Raw genomic sequence first — 27,302 nt, forward strand, 5'->3', positions numbered from 1 at the left:
ATACCTCTTTCTTCCAACTTCATATCCAATTCAACCTGTAGAATTCTCATTTTTATTTCATGTTCTTCCTTCAGATATTTCATTTTTTCCTCATGAAATTCTCTGGCTAACTTTTCATGGATGGTCATCTTGCTTGTTCTCTGCTGAAAGGTGGTGGCAGCATCTTTTCTCAGGGATGCAGGAGCAGATGTGGAAGGCACACACTCACTGTGCTCTGGCTTTTCCAACCCGTTCAGATTCCTTTCTTCTGTGGGGAAAAACAGAGGCACAAATAAAATTCACATGATCCTTACAATGAAAGAAGAATAAAAATTGACAGAGTGGAATATATGTACCAAAGGAAGAAATCAATTTCTTTCTAACATACCATTTGTGCTCAGATCTTCATCTGAACTGTTCAAGTGATCATCATCTGGTATACCATCCAGAGGTTGCTGGTGCTGTATTATTCCAGACAGCAAGTCACTCAATTCATCAGTTTTGTCTTTATTTGGTGGTCCACCACCAGTAGTAAATCGCTGTCATCTGATCTCTGCATTCTGTCGTTTTAAAGCCAGTTTAAGGTTCAATAACTGGATGGTTGGTCAAAATTTGTTTCAGTAGTGTTTTTTCATACTCACTGAAGTTTTTGGAACGAATTCTTTTTGCATCTGCCATTGCTTTGTGTCAAAATGTACACCGATAATAATGTTTTCTGGTCCATTCCAGGTTTTTATGAGCACCATCAGCCCAACGGCATGTGCTTATACTCAACTTAATCAGGCCTATCCCAGGTGTTTTCATTTAAGCTTACTTAATTTACTCCAGGACTCTGTAGTCTCAGACTAACTAAGCTTATTTTAAGACACGTTCATGAAAGGTACTTAAATGCCCCAGTTTAACTAGTACACATTAAGGCCTACTCCTGGCTTATGCTAAGCCATGTCTGTGAAACCGGGCCTATATTCTCCTTGTTAAATTATATAACATCGGTCTCTCTGAACAGTCCATTTTATGGTTTAACTCATTTCTTCACTACAGATGTCAGTGTGTAATTTCCAATGGTGCTCTCTCTCAGTTCATGATAATGGAAAAGGGTGTTCCACAAGGTTCTTGTTTTGGCCCTCTTTTATTTTCTATTTTTATTAATGACCTCCCACAAATGTGCTCTGACAGTCAAATTCTCTTGTATGCTGATGATACAGTTATTTACTCTTCAAAACGTGATATTAATTTGATTCAATCCTCACTGCAACTTGATTCTAATACTATTCAAAAGTGGTTTTTGGATAATGGACTTACTGAATAAAGTAAGTCATATAGTATGTTATTTTCCACTAGGTTTGCCCGGCATAGCCAAGGTAATACTCTAATAATTAAATTCTCAGATGGTACACTTATGGAGAATGTTGAGGAATTTAAATATTTGGGCCTCTGGCTCGACTCCAGCCTTTCCTTCAGGCCTCATATTGACTCTATAGTGAAAAAAGTAAATTATAATTTAAGACTATTATACCGTTCAATTAATTGCTTCACATAATTGATTAGATTAAGAATTGTAACACAGCTTTCATTTCCTATTATTGATTATGCTGACTTTATCTATATAAGTACAACAGAATCACACCTTAAATCCATAAATGTTGTCTATAACAGTCTCTGTAGATTTGTGTTGAGATGTCCGTTTCTAACCCATCACTGTCATGTATCAACAATTGAATCTCTTATCACCAAAGGCCAGACGACAGCTACACTAGTTTCTGTTTGTCTATAAATGTATTTTTTAATTATCCTCTTTATTTGAAGCAACATTTAGTCCTATATAGGTCAATTTATGGCCTGAGACACCTTGATCATCTCTTTTTTTTCTGTTCCAAATATATCTAAAGAAATCGGAAGACGTGCCTTTAAGTTTAAAACCCTATCTGATTGGAACAGTTTACCTTGTTCCTTAAGGTCCATCTCTTCCTTTCCTCTCTTTAAGTCAGCCCTTTTAACTTACTTGCAATCCTGTGACCAATGTAAATGTTTTCCTGATGTATGACCTGGATGTAAGAGATTATGTATGCATGTTTGTTTGAGAGCATTGGGGAGAGGTTGGGGTGGTTGGTTGTGAGGAAGAGCTGCAATATGTGCAAGTGTGTAAGTGTTTGGTGCTATCTTGAGGACCCCCTCGAAAATGAGACGTTTTCATCTCAAGGGGTTTTCCTCCAATAAAATGAAATGAAATGAAAAAAAAAATCATTAAAAATCTTAACATTACCATTCAAAAACTTTTGAAGGTAGAGTAATCTCTCTCAAAATATCTTACTGGTTTATGATAATCAAAACAGTTCTGAGCTAGATTAAGCTTTGATCTCTGCAAACCAAACTATCACTTTAATAAAATATTTAATAATAATGTTTAATACCATAAAACTGCTTGATTTTAGGTATTGCTTAAAATACTATAGACGTGAAGTGAAATGCTTTACTGAGCTCGTGCAAACATCCACATCGGTGTAATAAGATGCATTTTAACTGCTGCTTTCAAACTGCTGAGATATTTTAGTTGTTGTTGTTGTTGTTTATTTTGTTATTGAGAGGAAAACGCCCGTCATAAATTTTCATATCAAAACGCCATTCGGTTTCTCTGAAGCAGCGCTGAGCGAGCGCTATATCTCTTCTCTTGAATTGCATCAAAGAGGGCTGAATTACAGTCTTGCGCCACACTGGTCAAACCGCATTATTGCAGGCTTTAAATTAGGTCAAATTGAATCAAACAAATACTGGACAACAAAAATATTTGCGATATTCGACATTGTCGATATCGTCGACTAATCGTTTCAGCCCTATTGTTTGTGGATGGAGACTTCTTTACCGGCTACAGGCTCTAATCCTCATAGCTGGGCAGTTTGATAGCCGAATTATAATAGGTCACCCTATAAAAATAATAATTTGTTATAATTTAATAAATTAATAGGAGAATGAGCCTCATATCGTCTTGACTATTGACAGAGACATCTGCCATCGTCAATATCTCTGACAATCATCCATACACAATACTATCAGATTCAGATACTTTGGATTGTTTGACTATTCAAAAGAGTATACCGTACAATATTACATAATTTGTTCCCTCTTAGCTAAATTTCACATTCATAAACAAAAGTTTACAGGCACTAAACCTCTTTTTTTATTCAAAGTGAACTTAGACAAGTATTTGGAAACTATTCAAAGTTCTGTTAATTTGAATGCTATGAAAACAGAAGAAACAGTCGAGCTACAGAGAAGGACAGCAGCTTGTGAGTGTTTTGCCTTGTTTTCTCATCAGACTAGTGTGTGATCGTCATTGCTAGGAAAGTTTTTTGGTTTAAATTGTGTGTGTCTTAAAAAAAAAAAAAAAAAACCTACCTATGCGTTCTATACTAGACTAACTGAGACTTGTCATGGCACTTGTATACTGTTGTTGTTCTCTTGTTGACCTGACTGCTTCTGTTGTTCTCATTTGTAAGTCGCTTTGGATAAAAGCGTCTGCTAAATGATTAAATGTAAATGTAAATGTAAAACAGTCTCTTTATATACATTGACTTGATCTGTGACTCGTCATAGCTGTGTGGGCGGAGTCAGTGTGGGGGATAACAGTCCTTTCCCCCTCATTGGAAAAATATGATGTGGCCTACATAAAATCATTTCTGCTGCTCAACAGAGCAACAGATATAAAAAATGAGCTGTTTTGGGTCTGACTGTCCGTACGATATCTGTGACTGGACAAATGGCCCAACGGAATGGACAAAAGTGTAGTTTCCCGACATTTTCTGTTACCTAATGGAGCAAGATTCCACTTACTACAAACTATAGACTGTATAAAAGTGGCCATGCCCTTAATTATGCAGAATTTTAAGGCTTAATATAATTTAAAAAAAAAAAATTCACTAGTCGATTAATTACAGTTTTAGTCACATCTTTGATGGCTTCACGAGAGAGAGCAGGAGGTCGCTGCTCGTTACAAACCGATATGAAAATGATATGGCTTGTGAACAGAAAACGTTTTGTTTTGCTTAATTTTAATAAAGTGATAAAGACTTGAGTAAAAGCCTGTCATACTTTATTATTGATTTGATATATAAAAAATATTTGTAACATTGACAAACAGGTCCACTGAAATGCCTTGAAATGCGCGGCTGTAAGGACTCTGGTTTGATCATCAGCCATTCTGTTGTATTTATGTCTTAGGACAGGGGTAGGCAAGTTCGGTCATAGAGAGCCGCAAACCTGCAGAGTTCAGCTTCAACCTTAATCAAACACATCTGAACAAGCTTATCAATCCACTCAGGATTACTACGGTTACAGGCAGGTGAGGTTTTTTTTTTCAGGGTTGGAGCTGAACTGTGCAGGACTGTGGCTCTCTAGGACCGAACTTGCCTACCCCTGTCTTAGGATGTCAGTTCCACTCAGTTTGCCATCACCGCTGCACCTTATTCTAATTAGTGCTCCAGCTCTCCACACACAAACACACACACCTGTCTCTCATTTTTGCATTGATTTTCTCCACTACTTATGCTTCTCTCTTTCTTTGCTTCTCTCTCAGTGTGTCTTGGTTACTGCTCGTTTCACTAATGCCCTTAAGATTTTCTTGCTCTAGTAATGCCCAGATTACATGCCCTGTTTATTTAATCTTGTTTTTCTTCTTTGATTTAAATGTATTTTCTTTACACTGAAGCACATACACGTGATCAAAGTAGCGTCTCTCTCTCTTTCTCTCTTAGGATTTGTCTTAATTTTGGATCTGAGGAATGGATGCTGCGAGCCCTCGCTCGACTCAAACAAACAGGTGTGTGTATATTATAGTGCATGTTTATTATAGTGTGTGTTTATAGTCAGGGGTGCACATAATTTTTTCAGCCTGGTTCTCATATGAGAACCTGGAGATTTGGTTTGGTCCTTACACTACATATAGCATGAACCATTACTGGTAAATATAACACTAAAAAATTAATAACAGTTATAATATTATAGCACATTGTTTCGTTTCATTTTTTTTTAAATAAACTAAAGTGTGAGATTATTAAAAAAAGGCAGTACTAGTATTAAATGCATACTTTTTTTTTTTTATAGTTAACTTAAAAATAAATGCTAATATTTACTACTTTCTTGGGTTGCCTCTTTAAGATTGGCTTTATGTATTCCCTTATTTTAAGTAGCTTGGATAAAAGGGTCTTTAACCCTTGTGCATTGTTCAAATACACTACCCTTTCGTTATGTTCGGTATGAAAACATCCACTCAATTAAACTGCTATAAAAATATATCAGATTCATATTTTTTTTTTTTTTTGCATAAATCTGTTAATCAACTTTAGTCCTGATCAAACCTAAGCCTTTTTTTTGCAAAGGGTTAATGGTCCCACCTTGTGATCAACTGTAAAAATAACTAATTTGACCTCTTCCCAAAAGGGAAAACCACAAACAATCAAGAATGTATGATTATATGGTGTCATGGCTTTGCAGTCAAAAAATGTCGTTATAATGGAAGTCAATGGGGCAAAAACAGCCACCAAATGAGGGAGAAAAAATTATGCCCAGAAACTAACAATGCATCAAAGCCAATCTTGTTACTAATCTTTGACATGGCCAAAACTGTGATAAAAGATAATAAAAAAATCCAGTCCACAATCACTTTTTTTAATTGAAAATATAAAGGTTTTTTTTTTTTTACATTTGGTAGTTTTGATCAGGACTGAGGTTGATTAATAAAATTTATGCAAAAAAAATGAGAAATATTTATCCGATACCTTTTTTTTTTTTTACAGCAGTTATAACGCATAAGGGATAAATAAAAGCGTTTTCATCATATTCAAACTTAAAATCAGCAGTTTTTTATTTTGGTGGGTTGCCGGCAAGTATACGCGCTTCTGTATTTAATGAATGTCGCAGTTTTGCACTGTGCTTTGAAAATGCAATGAGAGCCTAGATTTATGCTTTCAGGTTGAAAATAAAACTTGTATAGTGCAGTTTGTGATCTAAAATGGTAACCACTGTCAACCATGTCGGTATGCAAATGCGCTGTCAGAACACTTATATAACGCATTTTTATTTTGGTCACGCATGTGGACTTGCGGACCACTTATGTGCACCCCAGTTTATAGTGTGTATGTTATAGTGCGTCATGGCTTTGCCTGGCTCCTCCTCCTGCCTGTGTGCTGCGTCTGTCTCCTACAGGTGAGCTGGGCACAGGTGTTTGGAGTTGTGCTAATCAGTTCCTGGTCTGGGCCTTTAAAGACGCTATAGATGAGACTGACAAGGAGGGGACTGCTGCTGTTCCATCTCTCCTGCACCGACTAGGATTTTGTTTTGCTTATTCACTGCACCTCACTATACTGATTGCTTACACTTTTTTATTTTTCAATGCCATCTTCATTACTGACAGTACAAAATCTATTCTGTTAAACTCTATTTATTTAATAGATCTAGTATCTATTGCTATTCTGCGTGTGGTCTTAACCTACTCTGTTGCTTGCTTTGAGCCAGGCTTGTAACAAATTTGGGGATCTCGTCCCGGATCTTGAACTATCGATCGGTAAATATGTGGGGTTTAAAATGGGTAGGTTTTTTTTTTTTTTTTTTTTTTTTTTTTTCATTGGGTTTGAGTCGTTAATATTGTTTGTTAAACGCACTTAGTATTGTAGGCCATTTTGGGTAACGTGCCTAATTTGTTGACCGTATTCAGATCCTATGATCCAGCGTAGTAAGCATTTAACGCATGGTAAATTATTGGGAGAGAGACACGCGGATCAGTTTTTTTTTTTTCCGTTACGTCGGTGCGGGAGAGACAGAGATAATTTGGTTCGTTTGTGCCTGGGGTTGTTTTAAATACAGCCAGGTTAAAGTATTGGGGGTGGTTCATTGTTGGGTAGGTGCGGGCCTTCGCTGTGTTTGCGAGGATGACAAATTTTTTTTTTTTTTTTTTTTTTACTAATTGATGGTGTAGCCATTGGAGCTTTGCGAACCCCTGCTAAGCACTTAACACTTGTTTTGTTTTTGGTGCTATATCCTGGGCAGAGGGTACAGTCATGGATACCTGCTTTAACTGCATTTATGTCGAAGTTAGGTGCCACTGATATTGTGTATTAAAAAACTCTGTTCTTGGGGTATGCATTAAGTGGATGGACGTGTGCAGGGCAGCTCTTTTTTTTTTTTTGCAGTGTGGTGACCGTACTTAACACTGATAAATGTGCTCATTTAAAAATTTGGTTTAAGGGTTAAAGCTAAACTGCAGAGGAAATCAGATCAGGTTTCAGATGCGATGACTAAGCAGTTGTGTGATGTTAGGGAACATTATCATTTTGAATTGGGGTTTGAGGAAAAAATGCAAAATTGTCGCAGATAAGGCAGGCGGTTAGAACTAAATTGGCTGAAAGAAAATTTCTCCCATCAATAGCTTCAATGGATAAGTTGGAGCCTGAAAGTGCTTCAATGCCACGGGCAAGTCTGGGTGAGTCACCATAATCTTGGTATTACCTTTTGAACAACAAAAAGAGCTGTTAGAAATGCAACAGAGAGAGAAGCTGAACGTCAACTAGAATATAATAAAATGAAAGATGATTGAGAAATTGCTTTAGAACGTTTTAGGTTGATTGCAGAAGGGAAAATTATTGGTGATATCGATGTCCCGATTGGACCAGCACGCACCCCTGATATCTCTAATATGGCCAGATTGCTACCAAGGTTTAATGAGAAAGATCCGGATGTGGTGTTTTCACTGTTTGAAAGTCTGTCAGATGATTGTGGTTGGAGTGATCCTGAACGAACATTGTTACTCCAGAACGTTCTAGTTGGAAAAGTGCAGGAGGCATTTATTGTGCTTTGTCGGTGCCTGAAAGAAAGATTTATAAAAACGTGAAAGATGCTGTGCTTAAAGTATGATTTAGTTCCAGAAGCATAGACTTTTTTTTTTTTTTTTTTTTTTTTTTTTTTTTTTTTTTTGGAAGGGAGAAAAGCATACACACACAAACACATTTGTAGAGAGTATTCTAATTCTGGAAAAAGAACAAAATCACTCATTTATACATTTTTGTTACTTTATTTAGGTACATTCATTTAAAATAAATTCATTTACTATAAAAAATACTGTGATTTTTGAATGTTAATATAAGAGAAAACCTCTAACACTGTTTTACCAATATTGTTATGAGACCTATGTCTTTTGGAATGTTTTTACAAAGATAACTCTCTCGACAAACTTAGTTTTTTTTTTTCACACCAAAGAAACAATGGCTGCGTTCTCATCAGAAAGATTAATGCTTTCAGAGGGCACTTCTAAGGGAGAATAATTGCGAGGGCCAATCTGCTATATAGTTTCAAACTAAATTTGTAATAATAATAAAAAAGGCGAATTATGTAATAAACTTAAACTTTAAGTCTTTTAAATCGCTCCAAGTGGATAGTGAAATATTCTAAAGTAACAGGGCATAGGGTCGATAACTCTGAATAGAACACAGCCCAGGTGCAGCGCAATTAATGACATCGACACAGCAAACTAACGACGAACTATGCCTCTAACCACAGGTGGAGAGCTGTCGTTCCAATGACACAAGTTTGCGAATATTCGTTTGAACTACGGTTTCGGGAAACACCGAATCTTTGAACTACGTTAACGACGGAAATTGCGACCATAGTTGGCTAACAATGCTTTTGGGAAACGCACCCCAGTATACTGTAGCTGTTTGTGTTTGGTGTGATGTGCCGCCACCTGTGGTGGTTAAGAGTGTTCCGTCTATCTCATCAGGTGCTGATTGTAGCCTGCAGAGCTTACCTGAGGTGTTTACTGCCTGTGCAGTAACGCGTGCCATGAACCGTGCCTCTGGAACTGAGATTTTAGAGAAAAATTGTAAGCCTATTGTTTTGCCAGATTTGCCATCTGTCATTTAGTGATTTTTGTAGCGCAGAAGGACTCAACATTGAGTGAACTGTTTGCTGGGGTTTTGCCTGTTGAGGAGCGACATAAAGCAGCGAGGGGTTATTTTGTTCAGGGTGGGCTGTTTTGTAAGTGGATGCCTCGGATTAATATGTTTGAGGATCCTGTTTTCCATATAGTAGTGCCTGTGAAGTTTAGAGACTTGATACTACTGACGGCGTATGGTGATATAGCGGGCCATTTGGGGGTGCGGAAGTCGTATGACAGATTTATGAAGTACTTCTATTGGCCTTGCCTAAAGAAGGATGTGACATGCTTCATTAAGACCTGTCATACATGTCAGTGAACTGGAAAGCCTAATCAGGTGATCAAGCCTGCTCCACTTTACCCTATTCCAGCTTTAGGGAACCCATTTGAGTATTTGCTAACCGACTGTGTTGGACCATTGCCTCCATCTAAGTCAGGGTGTGTTTACCTTTTGACTGTGATGTGTCAGGTTACCCGGCTGCCTATGCGTTACGTACAATTTCTACCAAGTCGGTGGTGAAAGCTCTCTCTGTTTATCTCCATCTTTGGCATCCCACAGATTGTCAGAGTGACAGAGGCTCCAGTTTTACATGATGTATGTTTTCAGAAGGGCTGGAGCAGCTGCATGTTAAACATCATGGCTGTAGAAAATCTAAGGCTCAGAAGAAAATGGAGAGTTGGTATGATCACCGGGCTGAGCTGAGAGTATTCAGTCTGGGAGAACAGGTTCCGGTGTTGTTGCCGATAGCTGGTTCTCCCTTTCTTGCTAAATATGCAGGTCCTTACACGGTTGTTCGGCAGGTGTCAGACCTGAATTATCTAGTTTCAACTCCTGACCATAGGCGTACTACGCAACCTTTTCACATTAATCTTTTGAAACCTTATTACAGTAGGTCTCCGGTTTCTGGGGCAGCAGAGACTGGTGATCAGGTTAAGTCAGTTGCTTTGGCTGCAGTTGCTGGGATATCTAGTTTCTCTTCCCATAAGGTGGCAGCGGGTGGTGATGAGGATGTGGTTAGCCAAGAGGACTGTGTGCTCCAGCCTCGGTTGAAGAACTCAGAAGTTGTCTGAGTTGGACACACTACTAGGGCTGTGCGATTTAATAGAAATCGTAATAAAATTGTGATTTGAGTGTGCATGATTTCTAAATCACTTTATAGCACGATTTTCTGCGGCCCGACCTCCCGCAGTATGCTGTGCGAACCAATCAGAATGCAGCGCACCTAAGTGGAGTGGGAGAACAGACTATGCTTATCCCTAACTCCATGTTCACACACACTGTCTGTGATGCGTAGCCTTTTTTTTTTTTTCGAGCCAATGTTAAAGGATCAGAACGTTCACTCTGCATGCAGTAAAAGATGAGAACTGGAGGGGTTAGAAATAGAAAGGTGCGAAAAGATTTAATATCTTGCGCATGAGCATAGAGAGAGTTGTGAGTGCACAGGACACAGGTTGAGCGAGAGGGGACACGTTTTAACGCCGTGTGTATCTGAGCCTTATATAGTCTATGATCTGAGCACACGCATCTGGTTTTGTTAACAGAGCAAAGGAAATCTGCATGCGAGCGGATAGATTCACGCTCGTGCATTATTTTAATGTGCTATCGCGCTACAATAATGCGCTCTCGTTGCTGCTTCTGAACCGCGTACACATTACTTACGGTATACGCACTGCAGAAGGAGTATGTGTGAACCTTGGGCAATAAATATATTGGGCAAAAAACGACACCTCAGGCACCGCTACAGTGAGCTCGATGACCAATGCATGGCAAAAAAAAAATCCCTGGACACTTTTTTTTTTTTTTTTTTTTTTGGCCATATGTCTAGACATTTTGTTTGACATCTTTACTTGGTGATTATTTTGACTTATGTCTGTTCTAGAGACATGTTACAAGTTTTTTTTTTAATAAAGCTCTCATTGGTTTTCTTTTGGAAATATGTTTAAAATTTATACTGAATGCATTTATGACTGTAAAGCATGTCTGGGTGTCAAAATCGTGATTAAAATCGAAATCGCAAAATGTATCAAAATCGTGATAGGTTTTTTTTTTTGTCCATATCGCACAAGGTTTTTTTTTTTTTTTTTTTTTTTTTTGTCCATATCGCACAGCCCTACACACTACTTGGGCATTTGTCCAAGGAGAGGGCATTTGAAGTTGAGTCATTGAATTTGAACTTTCCTGCTTTGTTTTCAGACACACCGTCGTGCACTCACTTTATCAAACATGACATTGATGTGGGTGACACTGAGCCGATAAGGCAGAGGTTTTATTGGGTGTCATTAGAGAAACAGCAGCACCTAGAGGCAGAGGTGAAGTATCTCTTGAATAATGGTTTGGCAGAACCCTCTTATTTCAGCTTAGACGTTTTTTAGGAATGGTGGGGTATTACTGTGACTGTCACGGCTTTGCCTGGCTCCTCCTCCTGCCTGTGTGCTGCGTCTGTCTCCTACAGGTGAGCTGGGCACAGGTGTTTGGAGTTGTGCTAATCAGTTCCTGGTCTGGGCCTTTAAAGACGCTATAGATGAGACTGACAAGGAGGGGACTGCTGACAAAGCCATCTTCATTACTGACTGTATAAAATCTTTTGTTAAACTCTATTTATTTAATAAATCTGGTATCTATTGCTATTCCGTGTGTGGTCTTTCCCTACTCTGTTGCTTGCAAAATTAATTTGACATGAACTAAGAGAAAACATTACCATCTACAGCCGCGAGAGGGCACTCTATGCCGCTCTGTGCTCCTGTAGCCTACACTGAGCGGCATAGAGCGCCCTCTCGTGGCTGTAGACGTTAATGTTTTCTCTTGGTTCTAAATAAATGCGACATAGTCCAGTGCGACTTATATATTTTTCCTCATCATGACATTATTTTTTGACTGATGCGACTCCGCAAAATACGGTAGCTGTTTTACATACAGTATTTTTATATTTAACGTTAGTTTATAAGTATGTATGAAAGATTATTTTCTTTGATTATTGGTGATTCCATATGCTCACTCTCTGTGTAGTTATGCTATGACAAGAACAAAGAGTCTCTCTCTTACTCCACCCATGCACGATAATATCGTATATTGTCGATCTTACAGGCTGACGATATGTCGATTTTAAAGATGACTATATCACCCAACACTATTGTGTCAGTTAAATTCAGAGTGTAAGTACATGGCCATGGAAATGTAGTACCTTGCAACAGAGAAGACCCACCAGAGGGAATGGCATTGAAAATGCTGTTGCTCAGCTTGTCACGTTTCAGTCAAGGGGGGGGTCTGAATCCAACTCATTGCCCAGCAGTATCAGGAAACTGCCTTCTTATGTGCAGCACTGCCTGCAGAAAGAAAAACGTGTGTTTTGGTATTTATTTTGTTCGCAGGTCATTATGGGTCGTGTAACTATGTCATTATCACATGTTTCTTCTTTTCTAACATACATCATACGGTATGGCTGTGTAATGCATTAAACTCATGATGTAATATGGATGTAACAGAGCCCAATTATTTACACAAAATGTAACCTTACCTTTCCATCCCTCTGACTCTAACACGCCCATGGTCAGCTCTATATACATTCATTTTGCAAAGAATACAGTATATATTGAGAAACACAGGTTCAAGGCCAGGATGGTCTGTCATGCATGATATTGTATTAGGCACTTTTCTCATTCTTCTTGTGCCCTGCAAAAGAAAAAAATCATAATGGTACTGTTATTTACAGCAATCTTTCATACTTTGGAAGTAGCAGAAAGCACACACATAGGTTGAAAACATTTCTATCCAGTGTACTTGTGAAATACATGTGGTATTTCCCTGCAACATATATTTTCTCTCTCGAGGGCCATGCGTGCACAATTTCCACAAGTAAACCTGTAAAAAAAAGATTGACCTTAGAAGTTTTTGTTATTATTAGGCTAAATCCTAATCACAGTAAAGCAGCGGAGTAATAAACATGACATTGACTATATTGAGTGGCTTCTATAGTGTACTTTTGTTGGCAAAATTGATTTTAATAGGCTAACTTACTGTAAAAACTTCTCCAAACAATACATTCACACGCTACACGGTTCACTGTTTTTTGTTCTTGATTCAATGTGAAAAACCTATCATTGTATAGTTATATGGTGACATAATAATTTACATGTTTTTACCATGCCCTAAAATTGTGACTGCTGACGTTTGTAAAGTTAATGCTATATGCTAGTTAACGTTTAGGTTGAAGAACAACTGGTTGTTCCTCAAAAATCGGCATCATCATCTGAAACAAGCTCAAACATGTACAGTTGAAAGCCAAATCTCTGAATTGTCATGCTGGATGTCAGACCTGTTTGCTGTCGCTCTGAGCTACTGTGATGAGCCAGCAGTGAAACAGCCAATCAGAGCAGAACTCATTACTATTCATTACCCTTCCAATTAAAGTATAAACAGACCATTTAATTCTAGGGCCAATTTCTAGGGTTGAAAATGGACCTGTAAAACCATCTGGTTGTTTTAAATAAGCCACAATACCCTCTATGTAGATATAGGAGACAAATTTAAAATATTATTTCAACACATTCTAGGGCACCTTCAAACACAATTGTAAATAAGTATGAAGAATGGTATTGGTTTTATTTTTAGTTATAAAAACATTTTTTTATTAGCATATTTTTGTGTTTTGCTTTGGTACCGAAATTGGTACCAAGAACCGTGGATTTTTACTGGTATCGGTACCGAATACTGAAATTTTGGTACTGTGACAACACTAATGTAAATCATCTACTATTTCAAGATGTATTGCAATGGCATTGGCCTGTCTGCCACATTAGATAGAGAAGTACTAGAGCTAGAGCTGCGTTTTTGATTAAAAACGTAGTATTTTTTTTTTCTTAGTCCATTTCAATACATAAACATTTCTTTAATTATTCCATCCAAGTGTCTGCTATTTACACAATAAACAGATGCATTTATTTATTTATTGATTTATTTAGCTAATAATTATTTCAGCATAAACTTGTACATTTAATTTTAGTTTTATTGAATTCATTTATGTATTTGAGTAATTTGGTCCTCCATAGTAAAAAAGTATGTGTTTTGTGTTCATTTCTACAGTGCCAAAAGCAGTATACAGATACTGGTAATGTCCAAGCTAATCAATAGAGTGGTCTTTCATAATTAAGCCCCAGGGCTTGTTTAATATCTGGTTTCAGTACCAATTTTAACTTACTACTTAAGCATATTTAATTTCAAAATGCTCAGAAAAGAGTGAAATATAATGTTCTTATTGTCTTATAAAATTAACATTTTCTAACATAAATTTTTTTGTGTTTGTTTTTGCAGGATGTTGTCAAGTTGCCCCCTTTGCAACTTAGATTATAAAAATCTAAGCCAGCACCTGAAAGTGACACACCAGGTCAAAAACAGTGAGGAACTGAGGCTCCTGCTCGCTTACAGCTCTGGGAGGTAATCACTCTAATCAGTCTGTCTGTATGTTTATTTTCTAGGAATGTGACTGTTCAGATTTAATTAAGTTATATTTACAACACTGTAAAATTAAGATAACAATTAACAGATCCCTGTCATCTGATTATTGATCACCCACACCTGCACTCAACAGTCAAGTATGCTACATAAACACTCTCACCTCAATCTATCATTGTCTGGTCTACCGTTCACTACCCTGAACTGTATTTAGACCAGGGCTTGAAAACGGAAAATAAATTCAATCGGTTCACTCCGAGCAGAATCGATATTTTAACGTTTCTGTTCTGCGTTCCTCTGATATTATTACCGTTCCAAAACCGGTTCGGGAGGAAGAAATACCGGTTAATAACATTATATTTTAAAAACAATATTATTTGCCTATAATTTGCCTAATAATAATAATTTAATAATAATAATAAAGTATAGCGTTTTCCTTACTCAAAAAAAAGGAAAAAAATAGAGATCTAAAGCTTACAATTTACAGCTTGCACCAGATTTTGTCCAAATGTAAGCTAGGCCTACTTAAAAAAAAAAATCTATCAACACTTTAAAAGTATTTTTAAGATATTTAAAAAATTTTGCTGCATTGTAAAAAAAAAACACTTGTATAAGAGAGTAAAAAAAAAACGTAAGTCGCGGCTCACATAGCATTTTATTAGCCCTATTACTTTCCGAAATAATGAAGGCTAAAATGCCTGTAGTCTAAAGCAAAATGTTTAAAAACATTATAAAAACAGTTATTAGTTTCTCTTCAAATCAAATCCTCTAAGGTTTAGGCTATAAAAACCTCAATCCAAAAACAAATTAATGTAAGCTGAAGCTGACGCCTACCTCTCTCAGATGCTAAAATGTTATTTAATATAAAGAATAAAAGAATAATAGTAAATGTATAATAAGTAACGCTGTATATGCGTCCGACAGTCAAAATAGCCTAATGTTTGTAAACATTTTGTGTCTTCATTATTTCTATTTCTGAATGAAATAATTTTTTTTTCTCTAAAAAAACTTGTATACAAGTTTCTCTCTCTCTCTAGGCTATATATACAGGTCCTTCTAAAAAAATTAGCATATTGTGATAAAGTTCATTATTTTCCATAATGTAATGATAAAAATTAAACTGTCATATATTTTAGATTCATTGCACACCAACTGAAATATTTCAGGTCTTTTATTGTTTTAATACTGATGATTTTGGCATACAGCTCATGAAAACCCCAAAATTTCTAAAATCTCAAAAAATTAGCATATCATGAAAAGGTTCTCTAAACAAGCTATTAACCTAATCATCTGAATCAACTAATTAACTCTAAACACCTGGAAAAGATTCCTGAGGCTTTTAAAAACTCCCAGCCTGGTTCATTACTCAAAACCGCAATCATGGGTAAGACTGCCGACCTGACTGCTGACCAGAAGGCCATCATTGACACCCTCAAGCAAGAGGGTAAGACACAGAAATAAATTTCTGAACTAACAGGCTGTTCCCAGAGTGCTGTATCAAGGCACCTCAGTGGGAAGTCTGTGGGAAGGAAAAAGTGTGGCAAAAAACGCTGCACAACGAGAAGAAGTGACCGGACCCTGAGAAAGATTGTGGAGAAGGACCGATTCCAGACCTTGGGGGACCTGCGGAAGCAGTTGACTGAGTCTGGAGTAGAAACATCCAGCTCCACCGTGCACAGCCGTGTGCAGGAAATGGGCTACAGGTGCAGAGCCACCGTGCACAGACGTGTGCAGGAAATGGGCTACAGGTGCCGCATTCCCCAGGTCAAGCCACTTTTGAACCAGAAACAACGGCAGAAGCACCTGACCTGGGCTACAGAGAAGCAGCACTGGACTTTTGGACAAATTTTGCATGTCATTCGGAAATCAAGGTGCCAGAGTCTGGAGGAAGACTGGGGAGAAGGAAATGCCAAAATACCTGAAGTCCAGTGTCAAGTACCCACAGTCAGTGATGGTCTGGGGTGCCATGTCAGCTGCTGGTGTTGGTCCACTGTGTTTTATCAAGGGCAGGGTCAATGCAGCTAGCTATCAGGAGATTTTGGAGCACTTCATGCTTCCATCTGCTGAAAAGCTTTATGGAGATGAAGATTTCATTTTTCAGCACGACCTGGCACCTGCTCACAGTGCCAAAACCACTGGTAAATGGTTTACTGACCATGGTATTACTGTGCTCAATTGGCCTGCCAACTCTCCTGACCTGAACCCCATAGAGAATCTGTGGGATATTGTGAAAAGAAAGTTGAGAGACGCAAGACCCAACACTCTGGATGAGCTTAAGGCCGCTATCGAAGCATCCTGGGCCTCCATAACACCTCAGCAGTGCCACAGGCTGATTGCCTCCATGCCACACCGCATTGAAGCAGTCATTTCTGCAAAAGGATTCCCGACCAAGTATTGAGTGCATAACTGAACATAATTATTTGAAGGTTGCCTTTTTTTGTATTAAAAACACTTTTCTTTTATTGGTCGGATGAAATATGCTAATTTTTTTCTCAAAGTTGGGAATTATCAAAGGAGAGCTGCGGTCCTCGGTTGGGCAGGAAAGGCTAAGTATGCTGGCGCTTGAGTGTAGAGACCTGCGCGGCATGGATTTTTTATGTTATTTTCTCCCACTCCCGCCCGCAAATAATCAAGTTTCGTCGCGCTACCAACTGCCAAATCCCGCGGGTAAAGTATATATATATTTTTTTAATACATTGCATATTCTTCCTGCTGCTCTGTTATTTTTTCAATTGCTCCCCTGTTGAATATAAAAAAAAAAAAAAACTAATGTTTCATTTTATTTGTGTTTAATTAAATGGATGAAAGGAACGAACAAGGAACTTAGAACATAGAAATACAGTAAAAAGTAACAAAAGTAAATAAAAAATATATCTATTAGGCTATAGTATAGCCTAAATAATTATATAATAATAATAAACCTGGATTTATTTCATGTTCAAAGGAAAATTAGCCTATACTACTTAAGAATGTCTTCTTTTCTTAAAAACATTAAACAAACAAAAAAAAATCATTTTTCCTCAATAACAAAATAGACCAATTTTAAAAATAAACGGAATTAAAAAAAAAATTGTAGACTACGACTAATGTAGTCCGTGCAGGAATAGCATGTCGTTCATTGATGAGGGCTTCAGATTAATCCGTCTCTGCCCATTTATGCGACCGCAATTACTGAAAGCCCTCTCCAATGGTGCGCTGGGAGCTGAAATACAAAGTAGCCTACATGTCGTGTTACTTTGCTTAATCTCGGAAACTCTTGATATCACCTTTTCCACCACTGGATCTCTCGCTATTTCAGAATGGAATTACACGTCGCTGTCCATGGTTTCAGCAGCATCCTCCCATTCCGCAAAGTCTGTTTTATTTTATTTTAGTCTATTATAAATGAAGGTTTATCTGTTTTTAGTAAATTTATTTTGCTAGATATTTCCCCTTTGCGGGAGTCCCACAAATAACTTTATTTTCCTGCAACCCGCACAAAATAATTGTACTGTTCTTCTCGCATGTGCGAATGCAATTTAACAGTCAGCCAAACTCCATCCATAAAGGACAGAAAAGTCAGGATTCATCTTAGTCTTTGTCGTTTTAATAAGATGCCATTGAGGTGTACATTATGAATTAGGAGTAAAACTGTAAAAACAGTAAACAAACACTAATCAGAATTATTATACAACAACCAAAGAATATGCATACAAGCAGCTCTGACTTATATCTGAAAAAAGGCTCAAATGTTATCAATGTATTCATTTTACTTAATGAGATTACCAGATAACCATAAATAGCAGCAAATACAAATATTAACTGGTATTGCGAACTTATTTTAGCAAAGTAGAATGAATCAACACATTGAGTGGCATATCAAATAAAGGCTAGGCTAACAGCTAGAGGCTACCACTAAAATCACATCAAATCAAAGCTCCGAAAGCATTCCACCACAAACAGCATTATATAAGCATTATATAAAGAATAATTAACTTACAGATGATGCTTTTACAAACACAAATCAAAGGATGGCATCCAAAGATTAAGGAGAAACTGACTGTCTGAGAAATATGCTGTACTCTGAACTCACTTTGCATAGAACTACCACTAGGTGGTGTCAAACCTATTAAAGTGACAAACTTGGAGCAGAACACTCCCCGCCAGACATCCTAAGGATGTCTCATTTAATTCAACTCTCCTTAGACACCAGAAGAATGACCTCTGTAATTGGTCTGAGATATGTTACATCTTTTCCAGATCCACTTTTAGAAACTTTCAATTGAACCTTGCGCACTCTCCAATCAACACTTGTAAAGACTTTGGACACAAGAGCCATAGGCCACTTATTACGAGGGCTCTGTTTGTCCTTAAGAAGTACGAGATCTCCTTCTTGGATGTCAGGTTGAGAACTATTCCACTTCCGACGATTTTGAAGTGTTGGGAGATATTCACGTCTCCAGCGGTGCCAAAAATTGTCAGCAAGATTTTTCACCTGCTTCCACTGTTGTCTGAACATTCCATCACCTAAGGAGTTCCCCGGAGATGGAGGAACACCGACCTCATGTGAGAGACGATGAGAACCATGCTGCATCAACATTGAATCCAGGATCCTCCTCACTACTCCTATCAAATGCTCCCAAGATCCCCCGATGTGCGAAGCATGCGGTGGATTGAATTCCCATGAGCAAGAGCAGCTTGTGAGGTATTCTTGCATTTCTGGGTCTTTCCCCACTTTGGAGAACCCTAGTTCTTTGCTTGCAGCTACAAAGTTAGTTCCACAGTCCGATCGGAATTGTTTAACGGGCCCCCTAATGGCAAAAAATCTCTGAATTGCGTTTTTACAGCTGGAAGTGTCAAGAGATTCAATTAGCTCTATGTGAACAGCACGTGTTGACATACAAGTGAAGAGAATTCCCCAACGTTTGTTCTCTGCATAACCTCCTCTTGTGCGTCGAGCTGAGACTGAAAAAGGACCAAACACATCCAGAACAACATAAGTGAAAGGTGGGGATGGACTGAGACGCTCCTCTGGAAGATCAGCCATTTTTTGATTTTCTGTATTTCCACGCAGCTTCCTACATACAACACACTTATGTATGACACTGCTTATGGATCTTTTTCCATTGATTAGCCAGAATCCCCCAGTGCGTAGGGCCCCTTCTGTGAACAGACGGCCCTGATGCTTCACTTGTTCATGGAAGTAACGAATTAGTACGGTGGAGATATGATGTCGTCCAGGTAAAACAATGGGATTCCTCTCATCACTAGTCACGGGTGCGTGTGTTAGACGGCCACCAACTCTGATTAGTCCATCTTCGCCCAGAACAGGATTCAACTTTATTAATGGACTGCTCTATACTCCTCAGGAAAAACAGACTTTTGGACTGAAAGAAGGATGATCTTTTTGGCTTGGACCAACTCATTCAGGCGGTCGGATTGATTACATCTATGCCAGCCTATATGTTTACATGTCTGCCCTTTAGTCACAGAATGAAAGGAGTGTGCAATATGGATCAAGGACGTCACTGCTCTCAACAGAGATTTCCATGTAGAAAAACGTTCAAACCGTTTGGGGTTGAGTGGTTTCTCCGTTACACTTGTGGCAGCAGTGCTCACATGTGGTAAAGGACGAACCTCAGAATCTGTCTGGATTTACCAGCTCAAAGGTCTCTTGCACAGTGAAAGTACTTGTTGAAGGTTTATAAAGAAATTCAGGTCCTGTCAGCCACATGGAGTTTGCAAGAAGAGAGGCTGGAACAGACCTTGAGGCACAGTCAGCCAGATTGTGCTCGGTAGGCACGTAATGCCATTGCTCAGCATTTGATGACTGCCTTATTCTCTGGACACGATTGTGAACATAAACATAGAACCTCCTACTTTCATTGTGTATGTAACCCAGTACGACCTTGCTGTCGCAGAAAAACTTTACAGAGTCTGGTTTAAAATCAATCTCATCCAAGATTAAATCTGAGATCTCGACAGCCAATACAGCAGCGCAAAGCTCTAACCTAGGGATAGTAGGTTCATCTGGTGGAGTTAGTTTAGCTTTACCTAGAATGAAACCAACATTAATCTTTCCATCTTCATGGGTAGTCTTGAGGTATGCTACTGCTCCAATGGCCTTGAAAGAGGCATCTGAAAATATTGCCAGCTCTGTAGATTTTGCTTTTGAGAGTGACTTCAGGCTGTACGTCCTCTGAACATGAATTCTTTCCAAGTCTTGCAGTGAATTTCTCCACATTTCCCACTCTCTGCATTTCTCTTCAGGGCGGGGTTCATCCCAGTCATCTGTTCCTTTTGACAATTGTCTCAACAGGAATCTTCCATGGATCATGACAGAGGCGTGAGCCTTAAGTTTGATTCTGCAAGAGACGCTTGTGTCCGTTGAAGTAGATCAATAGCTTCAAAAGTCGTTGGAAATGATCTCAGACCATCGTCCACATAAAATCTCTCCTCACAAAGTTGTAGGTGTCAGTTCCATACACAAGCTCTCCTTCTTTGGCAGCCCGACGAAGTCCGTAAATCGCCACTGCTGGGGAAGGGCTATTTCCAAATACATGGACTTTCATCCGGCATTCAATTACATCCTTGTCGAGATCATTGTCACGGAACCATAAGAACCTCAAATAATCTCTGTGTTCTTCCTTCACTGTGAAACAGTGGAACATCTGCTGTATATCAACAGTCACAGCAACTGGCTCCTTTCTGAATCGAATCAGGACACCTAACAAGCTATTGTTTAAATCTGGTCCAGTCAGAAGGACGCTGTTTAGTGAGAGACCCATATATTGTGTACTGGAGTCAAACACCACTCTAATTTGGTTGGGTTTTTTAGGATGATAAACCCCAAAGAATGGCAAATACCAACGTTCCTGGTCATCACTTAAGAGAGGAGCATACTCATGATCATTTTCAAACAACTTTTGCATAAAGTCTGTGAATTGCTGTTTCATCTCTGTTCTCTTGAGCAGAGTGCGACGGAGAGAGTAGAGCCGAGAGACAGCATGCCCTCTGTTATCGAGAAGTAGTGGCCTTGGGCATCTGAAAGGAAGAGGACCCACCCAGCTATTGTCACTATCTCTGAAAAAATCGTTGTCCATGATCTCCAGGAAAAGATGATCCTCAACAGAAAGAGCAGGCATGTTGTCATCCTTTGTGCGCTTGAACACAGACCAGCCAAGGTGATTTCCTTTGTTTGTACATGCACCCTTGTAGATATGAGGGATTCCTTGTACTTCAGGCGTGAGATTGAAACTATCCTTCACGGTGATGTGACTTTGACATGGGGAAAAATATGAGGTTCTACCATTGTCCAGCACATGTGTCTTGTAACTCAACACAGTTGGTTTGTGAGAATCACCCAAACATACGTCTCCAACTATCAGCCAGCCTAGATCGGTTTTAATTGCAAAAGGGGCATTATGAGGCCCATTTATCTGGCGTCTCACTTTATGGACTCTCAGAGCATCACGACCCAACAGCATGAGGATCTGGGCATTGTCATCCATTTCTGGAATCTCAGAAGATATATTCTTTTAAGATGAGGATGATTTCGAGCAATCTCTGGAGTAGGTATTTCTACCCTGTTATCCGGAATATCATTGCACTCAATTAGAGTAGGTAGTGTCAAGCTAATATCACCGATAACAGGCTCTATCTTAAATCCATCAGCTCTCCTTCCAGAAGCTTCAATAGTTCCAGCACAGGTTTTCAAAAGATATGGAGAAGCCTGACTATTTATGCAAAAAAGCTAAAAAAACTCTGACCTCACTAGAGACCTGTTACTCTGGTCATCGAGCATTGCATACATCTTAACAGCGGCTTCTGGACTGCCCTTGGGATACACTCTAACTAGGCATATCTTAGAACAAGATTTGGCTGGTGAACCTTCACCACATATCTTGGTACAGGCGCTGTTCACAGGAGGTGATGGACATTCTTCCTCCCCGCCATGCTCTGAAGAGGAAATGGAAGGCTTTGAGACCCATGGTGCTGGTCCTGGGTGGAGGGCAGCAGTGTGATCTTCACTGTCACATTCTGTACACTTGACAACAGTTTTGCAATTACGTGCAATGTGAGAAGAAGACCCACAACATCGAAAACAGATTCCATTCTCTTTTAGGTAGGCCTTACGTACCTCCAATGGCTTCATCCGGAAACTGCGACATTTTCTCAGTGGGTGAGGTTTCTTATGTATCGGGCAGTTCTTTGAGCTTTCATCACTGATGCCAAAGTCCTTACTAGGGTAGGACTTTTGCGAAACATCGGTTTTATGAACAGAAATTGGTGTTCTCTGATGTGTTTGTTTGCTCAAGAATTTCTCTCCTCTAGGAAAACTAGCAATTGAGAAGCTTGGATCATTTCTGGCTTTTGCCTCGTAACAGACAAAGCTAACAAAATACCAGAATGGAGGAAAAGAGGCATTGTACATTTCTTTGTATTTCATGCCATGTGAAAGCCATTTCTCTTGAAGAAAGTGTGGTAGCTTTTCAACTATGGGATTTACTCCTCTAGCGGTGTCCAGATATGTTAGGCCAGGGAGATAGCCATCTTGTTTAGGCACCTGTAGTTCTGTCAAAAGATCGCCTAACTCTCTTAATTTGACATAATCCTTGCTAAGAATCTTAGGAAAATTTTCTAGCCTTTGCAGGAGTGCATTTTCAATTAACTCAGGAGCACCATAACATTCTGTTAATCTCTCCCAGGCCACGTTTAGAGCTGCCTCAGGATCACTGACATGGGCTAATCGTAATCTTTTCACATGGTCAGATGATTCTTTGCCGGGCCACCTAATAAGCAGGTCCAACTTTTCACCAGCAGTCAGGCCTAGGTCCTCTGTGGTTTCAACAAAGGCTGATTTCCATACTCTCAGGTCGGTCATCAAACTTAACCAGACTTGTATTTACAAGCTCACGACGTGCTAGAAATTTAGCAAAATCCAACATACCCGAGGCTGCATTCTGGTGAATTGGTGTTGATTGTGGACAGACCATGACAGGTTCCCTCTGAGAGAAACATGAAGTACATGGGTCATATATTTCCTGCTTAACCTCATTTTTGACTGACTGATCAAGTGGCTGAGATGGCAGTTCGTTGAACACATCCTGTACACAATTCATCTTAGAGAGATGGTGAGCAGTACTGATAATGTCCGAGTCTTCAGGATACAAATTGTTACTGAAATTTGAATTCTGCATGTCTTTTTCTTTTGGCTTATCTAAGTCCACTCGAGTTTGAGGCTCAACATAGTCTTTGGTGCGCTCCACTCTGGTTTGTGAAGACACAGAGAAGCTAGCACTGGAAATACAATCATCAATCGCTTCCACAGCTGCTTCCAGTACTTCTGCCTGGGCCAGCGCAGCAGCTTGTTCCTTTTCATGTTGGAGCACTTCCAAATCTGCCTCCATTTTAGCTTTGTCCAGTTTATGGGTCACTTCTAATTTAATTTTGTCCAGTTTAATTGCATTCTCTTTCTTTACAAACTGTACACGAGTACGTGCTGCTTCTGCTTGAGCCCGTGCAGTGGCCACAGCAATGCTAGCCGAAATCCTTGACGACCGCGATGATCTAGAGGACTGTGATTTTCGTGATGAACGGGAGCGTTTTGAGCCTGCTTCAGAAGCTCGGTCTACGATACTCATGGTTTCCTTTGCATTTCCCTCCGCAGAGGCTGTAAGCTTCTCATCGTGATTCATAGTGCAAATGTGACTGCAATCTTTTGCCATGTAACTTGATTTGCTTGTAGGATTCTCATCTTTTTACTGTACTGTTCTTCTCGCATGTGCGAATGCAATTTAACAGTCAGCCAAACTCCATCCATAAAGTACAGAAGAGTCAGGATTCATCTTAGTCTTTGTCGTTTTAATAAGATGCCATTGATGTGTACATTATGAATTAGGAATTAACAAACAATAATCAGAATTATTATACAACAACCAAATAATATGCATACAAGCAGCTCTGACTTATATCTGAAAAAAGGCTCAAATGTTATCAATGTACTCATTTTACTTAATGAGATTACCAGATAACCAAAAATAGCAGCAAATACAAATATTAACTGGTATTGCGAACTTATTTTAGCAAAGTAGAATGAAATCAACACATTGAGTGGCATATCAAATAAAGGCTAGGCTAACAGCTAGAGGCTACCACTAAAATCACATCAAATCAAAGCTCCGAAAGCATTCCACCACAAACATGGGCAAATATATATAATCAAGCATTATATAAAGAATAATTAACTTACAGATGATGCTTTTACAAACACAAATCAAAGGATGGCATCCAAAGATTGAGGAGAAACTGGCTGTCTGAGAAATATGCTGTACTCTGAACTCACTTTGCATAGAAGTACCACTAGGTGGCGTCAAACCTATTAAAGTGACAAACTTGGAGCAGAACAATAATATTTTGCCAATCAAATATTGTCCCGCGACGCACTCGGTTGCGCTGGGTCCCGCGGTACTCCCTCGGGAATGCAGGTCTCTACTTGAGTGTCGAATGCACATGCACCAACGCCTAGAGAAAATAGGCCCTTTTTGCGCTGCATCATCAGGTCCAATTTGGTCTTAATCCGGCCCTGAAGGCTGTGCATTGCCATTGAGACTTGACTATGTTCACAGCTGAGCGGACATTTCACATTTGCGTATGCTGTAGGCTACTGCTGGAATTCATGATTGGTTGACAGCAAATTTCAAATATTAAACGGAACGATAAAATAACATTATTAACCGGTTAATGTCCATTTCAAATTTTCGATTCTGTTCGGAACTAAAAAAATTTATTTCGTTTCTGTTTCTGGTTCTGTTCCTGTCAGAATATCATTCGTTTCCGGTTTTCGTTCCTTGAACCGGTTCAGAGCCCTGATCTAGACCCAGTGTGCATCTACCTATGTATACTTTTTGAACTCCTGACAATCTTCTTGTAAAATTCCAGTGAAGTACTCCTAGTTCCTGGTTCCTAGACACCAACTACGAAATGACAATACAAGTTTCTCACCTGCCATTTGCAGGGCTCGACATTAAGCTCTGACATTAAATCAACCGTTAGCTTGTCCTAAAAATGTTGCTTGTCTGAAATGTTTTATATATATATATATATATATATATATATATATATATATATATATATATATATATATATATACAGGTGCTGGTCATATACTTAGAATATCATCAAAAATTTAATTTATTTCACTAATTCCATTCAAAAAGTGAAACATATATATGAGCAAAAGTACTTTAAAATCAATCCTAAATGTAACTGGAAGCCAGTGTAAGGACCTGAGGATTGTTGTGATATGCTCAGATTTTCTGGTTCTAGTCAGTATCCTGGCAGCAGCGTTCTGGATGAGCTGCAGCTGTCTAATGGTCTTTTTGGGAAGGCCGGTGAGGAGCCCATTACAATAGTCCACCCTGCTGGTGATTAAGGCATGAACAAGTTTCTCCAAGTCTTGGCTGGAAACAAAACATCTAATTCTTGCAATGTTTTTTAAATGATAGTATGCTGATTTAGTTACTGCTTTGACATGAAAACTCAAACTAAGGTCTGTCTCCAGAGTCACACCAAGATTCTTGACTTGATTTTTAGTTGTTTGTCCCCTAGAGCCAAGGTATGCATTCACCTTGAAAACTTCATCTTTGTTTGCAAATGCAATGACTTCAGTTTTTTCCTTGTTTAACTGAAGAAAGTTCTGGCACATCCAACTATTAATTTCATCAATGCTTTGGCAGAGGGAGTCAATGGGGCTGTAGTCATTTGGAGATAAGGCTAGGTAAATCTGGGTATCATCAGCATAGCTTTGATCTAGCACAATAATTTGGGTTGCACCAGATATTAATGGTCTCAATTGAGCGACGGTATTGGAGAGCGACCCCACCCTTGATTTTTGTCAATTGTTAACTCTGGTTTCTAATTCTTGGCCTTCGTCCCTGCCAAATGAACCTAGAAATATGCTTGTCCCATTCTTGAAATTGTTGGTCAGGTATATCTAGTGGAAGGGACTGAAAGAGACACAGCAATTTCGGCAAAATAACCATTTTGACAGAATCAAGATTCAAGATTTTTATTTGTCACATACACAATTATGCCACATACACAATCCACACGTGATCCGAAATTAAGGTAAAGGTATCTGATAAACACATACGATTAATCGATTTATATACTGTAACATATAAAACGGGAAAATGAAAGGATCATTCTAAAAGAAAATCATGTAAACACCTCAATAATTATTTCCCTTATTCAGAATAAGGTGAATAATTAGATTATTGATGTCCATGTAAATGTTATCATTGTACTTGACAGTTATCTATATTTTGATATAATATATGTATGAAATTTGCTGCAAATATTTTGTTTCAGGTTTAAGAGTAATGAGGACCTGGTGTGTCTAATTTGTGATTTGCCCTGCAAAAGGCTGGATCGTCATCTGGCGATCGTTCACAAACTCAATGTAAGTTTTCTCTCTAATTTTTTGTAGTTTTTTTAATATGCTTACCCAGTATTGTTTAACATTTAATTAGTAGTTAGTTTTTAACTTGTGATTTAATGATGCTGTTTTTAAACTGAAGACAGACTCTTCGATCATTTCAGTGATTTATTCTGAAGCAAAGTTATTACTCAGGGTTTCTGCAGATCTTTAAAAAGTATAAAATTTGGTTTGATCAAATTTAAGGCCATAAAAAATCTAAAATGGCATATCAGAAGTCTCAGTTATTTTAAGAGGTCTTACATTTGGCTAACTAAGAAAAATGTTAATACACCAAATTTAATTTGTGATTACTGAACTTCAAAACACTGTGATTCAAATAAATAAATGAAATTTAACATTTATTTCAAATTTTAAATTCCAAATGTTATTGCGCATGCAACAGGAACATGGTTTTAGAGCAGTTTGAATGAATGAATATCACACATTTATGCCGAACGTTTGCATGGATTAAAGTTCACCATCACTACAATGGA

General features: G+C 38.5%; 2 long non-coding RNA genes across 2 annotated transcripts; one reads left to right on the forward strand and one right to left on the reverse strand.

Annotated features, from left to right (window-relative positions):
• Nucleotides 1–4,740: 4,740 nt before the first annotated feature.
• On the forward strand, nt 4,741–26,790 carry LOC132160572 (uncharacterized). Its single transcript, XR_009438046.1, has 3 exons — nt 4,741–4,792; nt 14,208–14,330; nt 26,700–26,790. It is a non-coding gene; the product is annotated as an uncharacterized LOC132160572 (long non-coding RNA).
• Nucleotides 12,335–25,353, reverse strand: LOC132160571 (uncharacterized). The gene is made up of 3 exons (XR_009438045.1): nt 25,207–25,353; nt 12,689–14,569; nt 12,335–12,569 (listed from the first exon to the last, which is right to left on the reverse strand). It is a non-coding gene; the product is annotated as an uncharacterized LOC132160571 (long non-coding RNA).
• Nucleotides 26,791–27,302: the final 512 nt, after the last annotated feature.

Source organism: Carassius carassius, chromosome 17 (genome assembly GCF_963082965.1).
Source record: "Carassius carassius chromosome 17, fCarCar2.1, whole genome shotgun sequence".
NCBI classification, from domain to species: Eukaryota; Metazoa; Chordata; class Actinopteri; order Cypriniformes; family Cyprinidae; genus Carassius; species Carassius carassius.